We start from the raw sequence: 12,776 nt of genomic DNA, 5'->3' as shown, positions 1-12,776 counted from the left end.
ATGGTGATTTTGACACTTTTGGATCAATTGAAATTTTAAAAAATAAAATAAACTCATATTATAAATTATAAACAAGGATTGGTAAGAACAAATATAGAAAAATTGCTACAGAGGAATGGATAAAATTGTAAGATCCAGTTTAACAATGAAAAGTCTATATAAAAGTTACTTGACTTTAATAAAGTTTTAAAAGGTTAGAAGTAGTCACGGAAAAAGCCTTAACAGCTGAATTGTAAAAAAATTAAATCTTTTGCGAATGCAATACTTCAAGGCTTTAATTTAAAGAAGTCAATAAAATTGCAATTAGCAATAATTTTTACGTTGAAAGATTCGTTTCCGCAATCATTTGAATGTAATCAATTGATCGCATTCATTTCAAATCTTTCTTTTCCATTTAAGTCTGTAATTTTTTTGCAGAAACTTCAAATTCTGGAAAAGAATGTGAAGACTGCAATTGAATGTAAAGACTTTATTGAAAAGTAAATGTTCAACTTCAAATGAATGCGTGAAGTATCAAGTGATTGATACTCATTTTAAATAAAAATGAAAACAAGTTGTACACGAATGTCTTATGTATTTTTAGGAATATTCTTACTCATACATAATTCAAAGAATTTTCAGTTCATTTTTAATAATAAAGATTATAATAAGATGAGAGTGAATTGATCATGGATGAGGTATAAAGAAACATGCATTAATTCTAGAGTAAATAAAGAAATAAATTCTCCAGACCAGCATTTAACAAATCCCAATATACAGTAGGCTTTACTAACAAACGTAAATCCTTCAGTGACGTGCGGCAGTCCATTTGACTGGGTAGACACAAATTTTGATTCATTATTTCGCATTGTAATAATGAATTAATAGTTATCTTATCTTCTATAGGTAGCATTGAAAACTTTACATTTGTATCATTTGAGAAATACTCAAAAATATCATCATTTCCTGAAAAATCCATTTTACAAATATGTATTGATTTACGCAATACAGGTTGGCAATCTCAAAAATTTACAACCTTAACTTGTCCTGTCAGAATTCAATATCAAAATGAAATGAAAATAATTTAATTCACATGTAAGACGCAACGTCTTCCGACAGAGCTCAATATCGATAATTCGTTTTTTTTTCAAAAACAAACCGATAGATTTTTTTAAATTCTTGCTAAAATTTGTGTTCTTAGTTTAGCTTCTTTCAATATAAAAATATATAAAGGCTATCCCATCCCAGCTAAAACCGTTATTTTGTTTTTAAGTTTTCTCAAGAACTAAACTTTTTTTTCTGCCAAAAATATCATTGGTTTTTATTTTTAATTTAAAAAACAAATATTATTTTTTTCGAAATTTGATTTCTTGAAAATGGGTTATCATTTTTTACAAAATTGAAATGCCAGTCGTCTAATAATAAGTTCAAAATTATATTCCAAAAATATTTTTAAACTAAAATTCAATAACTATTTTCAAACGCAAGTTTAAAAAAATTGTAATTTTTCTTGAGAAATCAAATGGCATTTACATTTTTGAAAACAAATTTTTTTGCAGGTACATTTTAATTTAATACAGGAAATAGTTTTAGACAGACATTTTTGAATACATGAGCGAGTTCATGCGAACCAGTCGTGCATTTTTTTTTTTTGTTTGTTACAGTTTTAAGTTATGTCCTAGTCTTATTTTGGATTTGATTGTTTGTTTTCAATATCAAAAGATATTTTCAAGTTGTCTAAAAACAAAGATAAAAGGTTTGTTGATGTACTAAAATTGTATTACGATTCCAATAACTATTTCTTGAAGAACTCGTCCTTTGCAATAAAAACATCCTAAAGTCATTTGATATTACCAACACTATCCCAATCTTTGCTTTTTCGTTGCTAACAAGCAAGATTTAATTTAAGAAATGTTACATTAACATCTTGAAGTATATGATATGAAGCCTTAAATAATTAATTTTTTTTTCTATTTTTTATTGAAACAATATAATTTAAAAATATGTAGAATAATTAAGAAAAAGTTATTTTTTGAAATCTACTTCCATTTTTTCAATCTACTTCACTTTTTTCCTAAAATCTACTTCCACTTTATTTTGAGAAGTGGTAACACTTGCCTGCTGCCGCTGCCGCTGCGTGCTGCGTTGATCACATTCACTGTGCTACTCCTCCTGACTGACACTCGTTCTCTTCATGAAAAATTCGAATTAAGAATTTACTTTCAAAACAAACAAGCGATTAGACAGATTCACTTATATCTACTAGCTTCCATACAAAATCAGTTTTTGGGAATGATAAGCTAACCCTTTTCCCTTCATATAACTTTAAAGGGAAACAAAGACACTGTCTTCGTCTTTACTCGTGTCGTGCAATTCGTACTTTCGGTATTCGGTGTTCGTTCGGGAGGTTCGTTAATAGAAGTCAGTCATATGTAGAGCCAAGCTATATCCATCATAGCATAGCATGATGTTGGTATATGTGAGGTAGTGATAAATATGAGGTAGAAATAGGTGTGAATGTAGATTGTAGATATACACATATAAATGGGTTAGACAAAAAATGACAAGAAGTAGGTACTATGGGATAGGAAATATTATTCTTAATGAAATCAAAATAGGAATTAGTATAATTAGGTACAAATTTTTGTTTTTTTCCATGCATATCATTTTTAAAGTTATGTATTTAGGTACTGTAGAGAGTAAAGTATTGTTTCAAATCTGAAGGGTAGACACTGTCTAAAACGTCTTATTGAAGCACCGTCACTGAAATCCTTGATAGCTACGATGAATAGTAGGGGTCCTAAATGACTACCCTGGGGAACTCTTAATTTTAAAAAAAACTTCTGAATTCAACTTGATAACAGTTTTTATGAAGATAAGAAGAAATCAAATTAATTGCCATGGTATCATGAAAAATTTGGTCAAAAGCATTAAGTGTTAATGGCTGAAACACACGCTTCAGCTTCGGCTTCGCCTGACGTTTAAGAGTTCAACCATAGGAATTCAATGCATGCTATCACAATGGAGCTTCGACCTCACGTTTCGTTTGACAATCGTAAGGAAAAGAACGTAATGTAACGTAATGTGACTAAAAACGGAAGCTCTAGTTCAATTATCTGAACATTTGCTTTGTCTGACAGCTCAACAGCTATACAAAAATGTCAACAAACAAAATATTTGCTCTTTGGAGGGATGAAATAATAGAAATGTCATTCAAAGCAACCTCGAAGCAGGCCTTCCGTAACGCAGGCGAAGCCAAAGCTGAAGCCTGTTTGTGATTCAGCCATAATACACTCGAAACCTTGGGCATTCGAGCGCTAAGTTACATATAATATCCTTCAAGTAGATTATCACAAGCAATCCGTTCGAAAAGCTTGGGAATACAGGTTAGGTTAGGTTAGGTTATAGTGGCTGTCCAAGATGAAAACGGACACACTTAGGTCAGTTTAATGGCCAATTGTGATACCACATGAATCTTGAGGCTTCCTCCTAAGCTCAATAGAACCAGCTTGAGTCCCTTACGAAACGTGAGAGGCTGATTATACCGATATGATTTAGATCGTTTAGATCGTTAAAGAAGAATTCTCCTAGGTAATTCTTGCGTTTTCGAGCTAGATCAGGGCATGTGCAGAGAAGATAAAGAACCGTTTCTTCCTCTTCCTCGTCAATACAGCTTCTGCAAAAGTCATTTGAGAATACGCCTAGTCCCGTGGCGTGCTTTCCTATTAGACAGTGTCAGGTTATGACACCTATTATCGAGCTTATATGCGATATGCTTAGAGAGAGCAAGCACCTTGAACGTTTTAAATCCAGTGTTGGCCAGATGTATGCCAGTACTTGCCAAACGTGGTAGGATGGGCTGTACTGTACTGTTCCTGTCGAGTTCATCTGCCTTACAATTACCTGAAATGTCTCTATGGCCCGGCACTTTGATAATGAATCCAAGAGTAAGGATGGACTGTCTACGACTTTTGTAGAGGGTGCAGTCGCGATTGGAGAGGACATGGGTGCATCGTCACCCTTTGTTAGGAGAGAAGATGAAGTCCCAGGTTCACCAACCGCTAGTTCACCTTCGGTTGTTTTTGGAGGCCCGCTTCCTCATCTTTTTTTTAAATTCGAATTTTTATGGAGCCCTCGTTTAGGGCTAGAGGAGCCAAGGATTCTTTATTGAGTACCGCAATGGCGCTCCTATAAAGACCCTGCACTTCCTCTAGCTTGGCTATTTTCCAGTTATGCGTCGGAAGAGACGGGTTGCAAACTTTGACCATCTCGAGAATGTCCTCGATACCAGCAGGTTCGATCGTTATACAGATGCGGGCTCTAGGTCTGCTAGGAATGTCTTCCACAGCGACAACCTCGAGCTTCGCACCTGGCCAAACTTCACCTAACCGGCTGACAGCAAGCTTGTATAGGTTACAAGACCTCTGGTCGCCACAAACCATGAGTTTGACATGGCCTTGATGCCAACCCCCATCGCTTATGGAAGGAAGTGGTCCGGGAAGCTCTCTCAAAATGCTCAAAAAGCCACCCGAGAGCTTAACCTTGACCAACTGCCAACGATCAGCCGATATTGTGCCATCAGCATCGCTCCTGTCAACGACCGCAACCACAACTTTACACTTCGCGGCGTCACTGAAACTGGATTGTTTCCTGATGGGATTGAGGGGAGTGCTGGTGTTATGCACCTGAGGCCGGTTTTGGTGTCGGTGCGGCCCCTCAAGAGACCTTTCTCTTTTGGACGTAGAGTCCTTATTGGATCTTGTTGTAGCAAGTATGCTTTTGGCCCATTCGACGAGAACCGTTTGCTGCTGTGTCTTTTCAGCCCCCGATGATGCACCAGAGGCCTTTAAGATTTTCGCCGCTTGCCGCCTTTGTTTATAAAGGCCTTTTGAGAGTTTTCCATTTTTGGAAGTATTCTCATTTGTAGTGGTAGGGCCATTTTTCACAACCCTGCCACTACTGAAATGAGGTATCGTTGCCTTTGTATTCTCTTTGCTACCAACAGCAGAGGAGGGTCCATGGTTAGCCACTACTCCCTTCTCTGTGTTTTCCGCAAGAGATACGGCAGCAGGCTTTGACGTCAAGCTGCCGCCTGGTCCTGAAGAGATACCGGTCTCAATTGTGTTTTTATTTTTGTTTTTGTTGTTAGTTTTGTTCATTTTTGGTCCCACGAGATGCGAAGAAAAAAGGTCCATCTGCACAGAGATTCGCATGTACAGATAAGGCTAGTTAATCCGGAGGTATCCGGATACTCCGTTAGAGACTGGGCTATTTTTGAATTGGGCCCCCAGCCAAGCTGATTATCGGCACGGGTCGTTTAACACCTTAGATCCAGCCCAATAAAGAAGAGAGGTGGTTGGGGAGAAAGAGAAAGATTGAGGAGTCAGTTGATGTTAATTCATCATTCTGATGTGTAAGGAAAAGATTGGTATTCGGTAACAGCAATTCAGCTAGGTTACCTAGAGTGGGAAGGAGTATATGAGATAGGACCGCTGCTAGCTTTTTCGCCATTACAAACGTGGGAGGTGGGATGGGAGTTGGTGACATAAACGTAGTCTGATATACCTTGTTTATGTGGGAATGGATGATGATTTTGGGAAGGTAGAGGAATAAGAACGACCTTTAGTTTCAGGACTCATCTTTAGAAAATTCTCGAGAATCATTGACCTTACTCAGCTTCTACAACTCGACAAGTTCGACGTTCAGAGTAGAATACAGGACAGCTAAGAGATTTATTCTGTGTAAAAAATGACTTCAATTTGGTTGGGAATTAACTTAAAGTTAGAGATTGGGCACATATGCGAAGAAGACGAGTTGCTGCTCTTGATTAACGACCTCCTAATTAAAGGTTCAGAGGAATAATTATCTTTTAGTAAAGTCAAGTACCTTATGTATTCATTAAGCAAAACTTTCGCATTAGTCTCAATAATGTTTTCACTAATGTTGCATAGGTATTTTAAAAACACCATTCATACTAATAAGTTTCAATTCTAATATTTTATGACTTCTATGGAGTAGTACCAACTTGGGTACCTTATTTGTTTGAGGTGAATTTCGAAAAACTGCAAGCCGAGCAAAACAGTTTTTCAATTTTTTGCCAAATAACCTTGTTGAGCTTACATTATGAAATTTCAGGATATAATTCTCCAAAGTTCTTCATATCACGAGGACAAACTTAATTAATGATATATCTGTTTTTCAATGTTTTCAAAAAGTCAATTCAGTTATCAGTTTCGTGTAGTCTCTTCTTGGGGATTACATAAAACGTGTGTAGACATAATTTTCCAGTTTTTAGTTAATCAGGTTCTCATAGTCAGAACTCTTCTAGAATAAACATTCAAGCCTGATTTCTCCAACAATAAACTTTAATCGAATATACGTATTGAAGACGTTCAATGAAATTTGTTTAACTATTTGAGACATTGTTTGAGAGGACCATTATATCCCCTTACTTGACTTTTAAATTTTAAATCCTTTTTGATTTAAAAAGGTTTCATGATGTATTCGTTCGTCTTTGTCCATCATTAAATTAATGGGGCCCAAATTTTCTGCAAAACACATCTCTGAATTCAAAAACTCCTCAGTTGTTTCTCAGATTTTCTTCGCTTTTGACTATAAAGACCTTTAAAACTAGAATTCCTTATAATTTCTTCTTCATTATATTTAAGCTGAGATCTAAGACTTTAAGTCTTTGTTTAGCTTAAAATAAAATGAAAAAAAAATATACAATTTCAGTTATTTCATAATAATATTTTAATATTTCTATTTTAATGAATCTTCGTTGCATTGTCTTATCTTAAATTATTGCCGTGGTTTTTGGTTTTCGGCCAAGACGTGGACCTTCCAGTGTCTATCAAGAAAGCATTATCAATACAATTTTAAGGAAACTAGTTTCTTGGTAAATTGTCTTGAAAATCATTGCTGAATAGATACAGCAATTCATTTAAATACATTTCTTAAAATTTGTAAGCGGTATTACTTTCTTAAAGGTTAAAGAAAAGACCAAGCAGAAGACCTACACCATCAATTTACTAATTGAAAAATACAGCAGAAATCAAATACACAAATCCAGACACAAATATCAAATTTAGTTGAATTTGCAAAAATGTTTAATATAATAGTACATTTGAAAATAAAATGTACAATAATTTTTCTTGACATAAACTATCAACAACTTTCTTTTCAAACCTTTTCTCACATAAAAATTGCCTTCAACTGTGACTTCAAACACTTGTAACGAACCCAATTGGGTGTAAACCTCTCCCTTCCTTACTACCATTACAACCTCGGGCTACAGGCTCCCGGGGCTGATCCTGGCAGCAGAAAGGAGAGGGTGTCCAGGCCACGGTAGCTTGGCATGCTTGCTTTTGCACGAACTAGCTCGCCGACGGGGGGGGTTCTTGCTACCGCAGCACTAGACGGGGTTACGACTTCATGCCATATCATAATTAAATTTAAAAAAAAAAAATGGAGACCCGAATTGTCCAGGTTTTGGGGAGAGTGATCCCTATAGAGGGGGAGGGTCGTGGATGGAGTTGACCCTCGGAGGATTTGCCCACCCTTTGTATCCCACGGATACCACCTTGGCTACTACAACCTCCTATTTATGTAGTAGCCCCTAACTCACCCTTTTTCTCCGCCAAACGCACCTCACTCCATGTGCGTCACCTTCACCTCAGTCCTAGTGTATCTAGCTGGCCATCCTAGCTAGATAACAAAAAAAAAAAAGAAACAACCGCCTTCCCAAACCAAAAGAGAACACCAAAAAACCACTGAAAATTATCTTCAAGGAAAGGCCATGTTTTTTTTTTCTTTTAAACGTTATAAAAAGTTCAAATAATTTATTAAATCTTAATAAATAAAAGAAATACAAAAATAATCTACAATAATAAAGTAAAATAAATTAAAACTTATAAAATTATACCAATTAAATAAAAATTAAATGCAAAAATTTGATTAAAAAAAAAGTTAAAAGAATGGAAAAAAAAATTAAACAATAGAATTAAATATAAAAGAATCAAATACAAATTAAAAGTAAGAGAAAATATAATAAATGAATATAGAAAAAAAAAAGAAAGAAAATTATAAACCAAAAATCTAAAAATGAACTTACTTTGGAATAATTTATTTTTCCTTTTTTTTTTGTTTTACAAAATTTGTGGGCAGCCCCACTGTAGTGCACTACTCCGGGATGCTCCTCCACCTGCAAGTATTCTTTTTTTCTTCAAAAGATCGATATAATTATATTAATTTTTTTTTTGGTTTAATATTTCCCCTTTATTTCAATTCACTAGATCACTATCTTTATTCTCCTTTTTTTTTATTTACAATTTTACATTATAATTAAACACAAATTTGTTTACACGTCACGAATTCACACACTAGGGATTACACAAATAAAAATTCAGGGGGTAAGAAAGGGGGTAGATGAGTATACGGTAGGTAGTAGGTTGGGGAAAGGTACAGTACAAATGATCACCACACTGGGACACTATACACTTTAACCGGGAAAAATTTGGGGGGTACTGCTACTGCTGCTGCTGCTGCGGCGCGGCGGCGCGGCGGCGCGGCGCTTCTGCTGCTGCTTCTGCCGCCGTTGTTGCTGACGATGAGGATCAGGGCACGGGGCACAGGTAGGTCTACTATATAAGTAATTTCTTTTTTTTTTTTTGTAGAGGTCACTGGGCACGGGTAAGTATTTTTGTTTTTGTGTGTATGTAATCTTTTCTTTCTGGAGGCACGGGGCACAGGTGGGTAGATATATATAAATTTTCCTTTTCGGGGTCACTGAGTACGGGTAGGCAATATATATAAATATATAATCTTTTCTTTTTGGAGGGCACTGGTTGGTAGGTATATGTATATATTTATTTATTTTTTTAGGGGTCACTTAGCACGGGTAAGTATTTTATGTATGTATATAGCTTTTTTTTCTTTTAGGAGGCACAGGTAGGTATATATATATTATTTTCTTAGGGGTCACTTAGCACGGGTAAGTATTTATGTATGAATGTATATAGTTTTTTTTCTTTTAGGAGGCACAGGTAGGTATATATATATATATTATTTTCTTTTTCTTTTACGTAGCGCCGGCACAAGTATTTTATATATAAATATATTTTCTGCAGGCACACTCAACAGGTAGGTATTTTATATTTAAATTTTAAGATTATTTTGTTTTTTTTTGTATACACTAAGCACTGGGGGGGTATATATATATAATAAAGATGAAATTTTGTTTAAAATTTATTTACGAACCGAAAATGTCAACGATCACGTAAAAGCATTTAGGATGTACTTTTATTAGTGGATTCGCGTACTTTTAATTTTTAATTTTTTTTTTTCTTTTCTTGGTTCGCGCTCGCCCATGTCACAACCTATTGTCGAATGCCATACTTTCTTTTGCGAATTGTAATTGTCACCCATATCCATGGTTATGCTCCGCCCCTTTTCCAGCACTTTTTTTTGCTATTTTTTTTCGTCAACAGTTTCTTGGCCAACGGTCCTGTTATAAGATCCTGTGTTCTAGCGGAGTTCTAGGCGGTGGTCTGATTAACCAACAGTACATCATATGGCCTGATGGATGAGATGTTGATTTATTTGTTTTGCGATCGTGTAATAAAAATAATGTTAGCTGTGGGTAATAATATTTGGTTAACACAGTCGTGAGCGGCGAATTAAGTCCAAGTATTATTATTATTATTATTATTATTATTATTATTATTATTATTATTATTATTATTATTATTATTATTATTATTATTATCATTATTATTATTATTATTATTATTATTATTATTATTATTATTATTATTATTATTATTATTATTATTATTATTATTATTATTATTATTATTATTATTATTATTATTATTATTATTATTATTATTATTATTATTAATATTATTATTATTATTATTATTATTATTATTATTATTATTATTATTATTATTATTATTATTATTATTATTATTATTATTATTATTATTATTATTATTATTATTATTATTATTATTATTATTATTATTATTATTATTATTATTATTATTATTATTATTATTATTATTATTATTATTAATATTATTATTATTATTATTATTATTATTATTATTATTATTATTATTATTATTATTATTATTATTATTATTATTATTATTAATATTATTATTATTATTATTTTATTATGGTTTATGATAATTTATTATTATGTGTTATTGGTATTATTTTATTTTATATTATGATTTTATTATATTATTATGTTAGGTTTCCTACAAAGCTTCTTCTTTCAGTAAGTTCTTACGAACTGAAAGAAGAAGAAATGAAACCTTGTACTTTTCTTACTGCGCGTCTCATGCACAGACTGCAGCCGGGCTTTCGCAATTTTCATTTTTTTAAGTCTTTGCAGTGAAAAATGCCTACTTTCTTCCCCTGTAGATCCTCCAATTCGTACAGGTTGTTTCCTACGACCTTGACTATTTTCATTTTTACGAATTTGGGTCCCAGTTTCGCGCAGAACTTCTTGGAAGCGTCACTCAGGGCATAATTCTTTCTAAAGACTATATCACCTTCCGCAAACTTAACGTTATTGCTCCGCAAATTGTAGGTGTTTTCATATTTTGAGTGAGCGTTCGCCAATGCCTTCTTTACATAGGCGTGCAAGATATTCATCTGCGACGCTTTTGAAACCACTTCCACATTAGAGTTGTTCAACCCATTAATTTTGCGGAGCAACTTATAGTCCGACCCATGCTCTATACAGCTTTGTCCAAACAACGCTTCATATGGCGACATGTTGATCGCCGAATGAATCGTCGTTCGGAGGGCACTAGCTATGGACTGCAAGTTGCAATCCCAATTCCTTTGATCCGGATCTATGTAGGATCTGATTGCTGCCAGTATAGACCGGTTGACTCTTTCACTGGCGTTCGCTTGAGGGGAATATGCGGCTGTTCGGATGTGGTTTATCCCCAACGTTGTCATACGCTTTTCAAACTCACGGCTTGTGAACTGCTTACCATTGTCGGAGAGTATTGTTTCCGGGATTCCAAAAATGCAGAACACCTGTTCCTGTAAAAACTTCAACACCGTATCTGTTGTTGCTTTGCGAAGAGCTTTCACCACCACAAACTTAGTCAACTGGTCCAGCGCAATTACAATATGCGTGTTCCCGTCTCTCGAGCGAGGGTACGGACCCAAAAAGTCGATGTACAACATCTGGAAGGGCCTCTCAGCCAAAAATGCTTTACCCATCGGAGGCCTCAGGGTGGCATTTGGGGCTTTCGTGGCCTTACAGATGTCGCACCTCCCAATGAATGCTTTCACCTGGGCTGCCATGTTAGGCCAGAAAAATTGACGCTGTAGTCGGAACAAGGTTTTAGCGATACCGCCATGCGAAGCTCTTGGTGGCTGATGAGCGAGTGCGATCAATCGCTCGGTTAGAGATTGAGGAACCCAAAGCTTCCAAACGAGGTCATCCTCTACCGGATTACCTGTGCAATGTTTGACCTTCTTGTAGACGAAATTTTCCGACACTTGAAGGTCAGGTAGCTTATCTTTTTGTTCTTCGATGCTGTCTATGAGCTTGAGATATTCCGTAGATTTAAAGCTAGGATCCTCAAGATCAATATGCAACACATCGCAAGGATCTGTCAACATTGAAACCTCGGAAATCAGAGCATCGACTCCATGCACTCGTGAAAGCGCATCGGGTACGACATTCTGAGATCCTTTTCGGTGCTCGATGGTGAAATCAAATCCTTGAAGCTTTAAGCTCCATCTCGCCAAGCGACCGCTGAGATCTTTCTGATTCATTAACCATTTCAAACTCGCATGATCAGTCACAATTTTAAACGCATGTCCTTCTACGTATGCGCGAAACTTCTGAACTCCCATGACAGCAGCCAGACATTCACGCTCGGTCACATTATAATTACGCTGAGCCGCATTGAGCTTCTGTGAGTGGTAGTAAATTGGACGTTCGTTACCACTGTCGTCTAACTGGCTCAGCACACAACCGATGCCGGTGTTGGAAGCATCACAAAGAATGATGAACTCCTTGGTGAAATCCGGATTGACTAGAAGCGGGGCGGTGGTAAGTGCCGTTTTAAGTTTTTGGAAAGCTTCAACCGCCTCATCGTTGAAGATAAACTTCTTTCCCTTCTTTAGCGTATCGGTGATGGGTGCCGCCAGTGAAGAGAAGTCCCTCACAAATCTCCTATACCATCCTGCTAGTCCCAAGAATCGCCGCACTGGTTTTGCCGTAGTGGGAGTGGGAAAATCTGAAATGGCAGTCACCTTATCTGGATCCGTCTTCAGGCAACCATCTCCAACAATGTATCCCAGGTACTTTAATTCTTTGAAGCAGAACTTCGACTTCTGGACGTTCATTGTGAGTCCTGCTTCCTTCAGTCGACCAGCCAAAATTTTCAACAGCTCGATGTGCTCTTCGAACGTACTTGACACGACCAACAGATCATCCAGGTATGGAAAGATTTTTTCTCGCAGTTGATGAGGTACCACTTTGTCCATCAATCTGACCATGCGTTGTGGCGCATTGCAGAGGCCAAAGGGCATAACGGTAAACTGCAACAGGGGCATACCGGGCACAGTAAACGCCGTCTTTTCCCGAGAAGACTTCTCCAACGGAATCTGCCAAAATGCATCTTTCAGATCCACACTTGAAATGAAGTGCGTATCTGGAAGACGCGATAGCAGTCCTTCTATATGAGAAAGAGGATACGCATCTTTCTTTGTCTTGGCATTAACTTTCCTGTAGTCTAGGCATAAGCGATTTTTGC

General features: G+C 35.9%; 1 protein-coding gene across 5 annotated transcripts in view; it reads right to left on the bottom strand.

The window, feature by feature from the left end:
- LOC129941186 (pleckstrin homology domain-containing family G member 5) overlaps window positions 1–12,776 on the bottom strand; it is a 438,783-nt gene that overhangs the window by 128,950 nt on the left and 297,057 nt on the right. The gene's annotated exons all lie outside the window — the stretch shown is intronic.

The sequence above is a fragment of the Eupeodes corollae genome, chromosome 1 (assembly GCF_945859685.1).
Source record: "Eupeodes corollae chromosome 1, idEupCoro1.1, whole genome shotgun sequence".
NCBI classification, from domain to species: Eukaryota; Metazoa; Arthropoda; class Insecta; order Diptera; family Syrphidae; genus Eupeodes; species Eupeodes corollae.
This window is presented reverse-complemented; position numbering and strand designations above follow the sequence as displayed.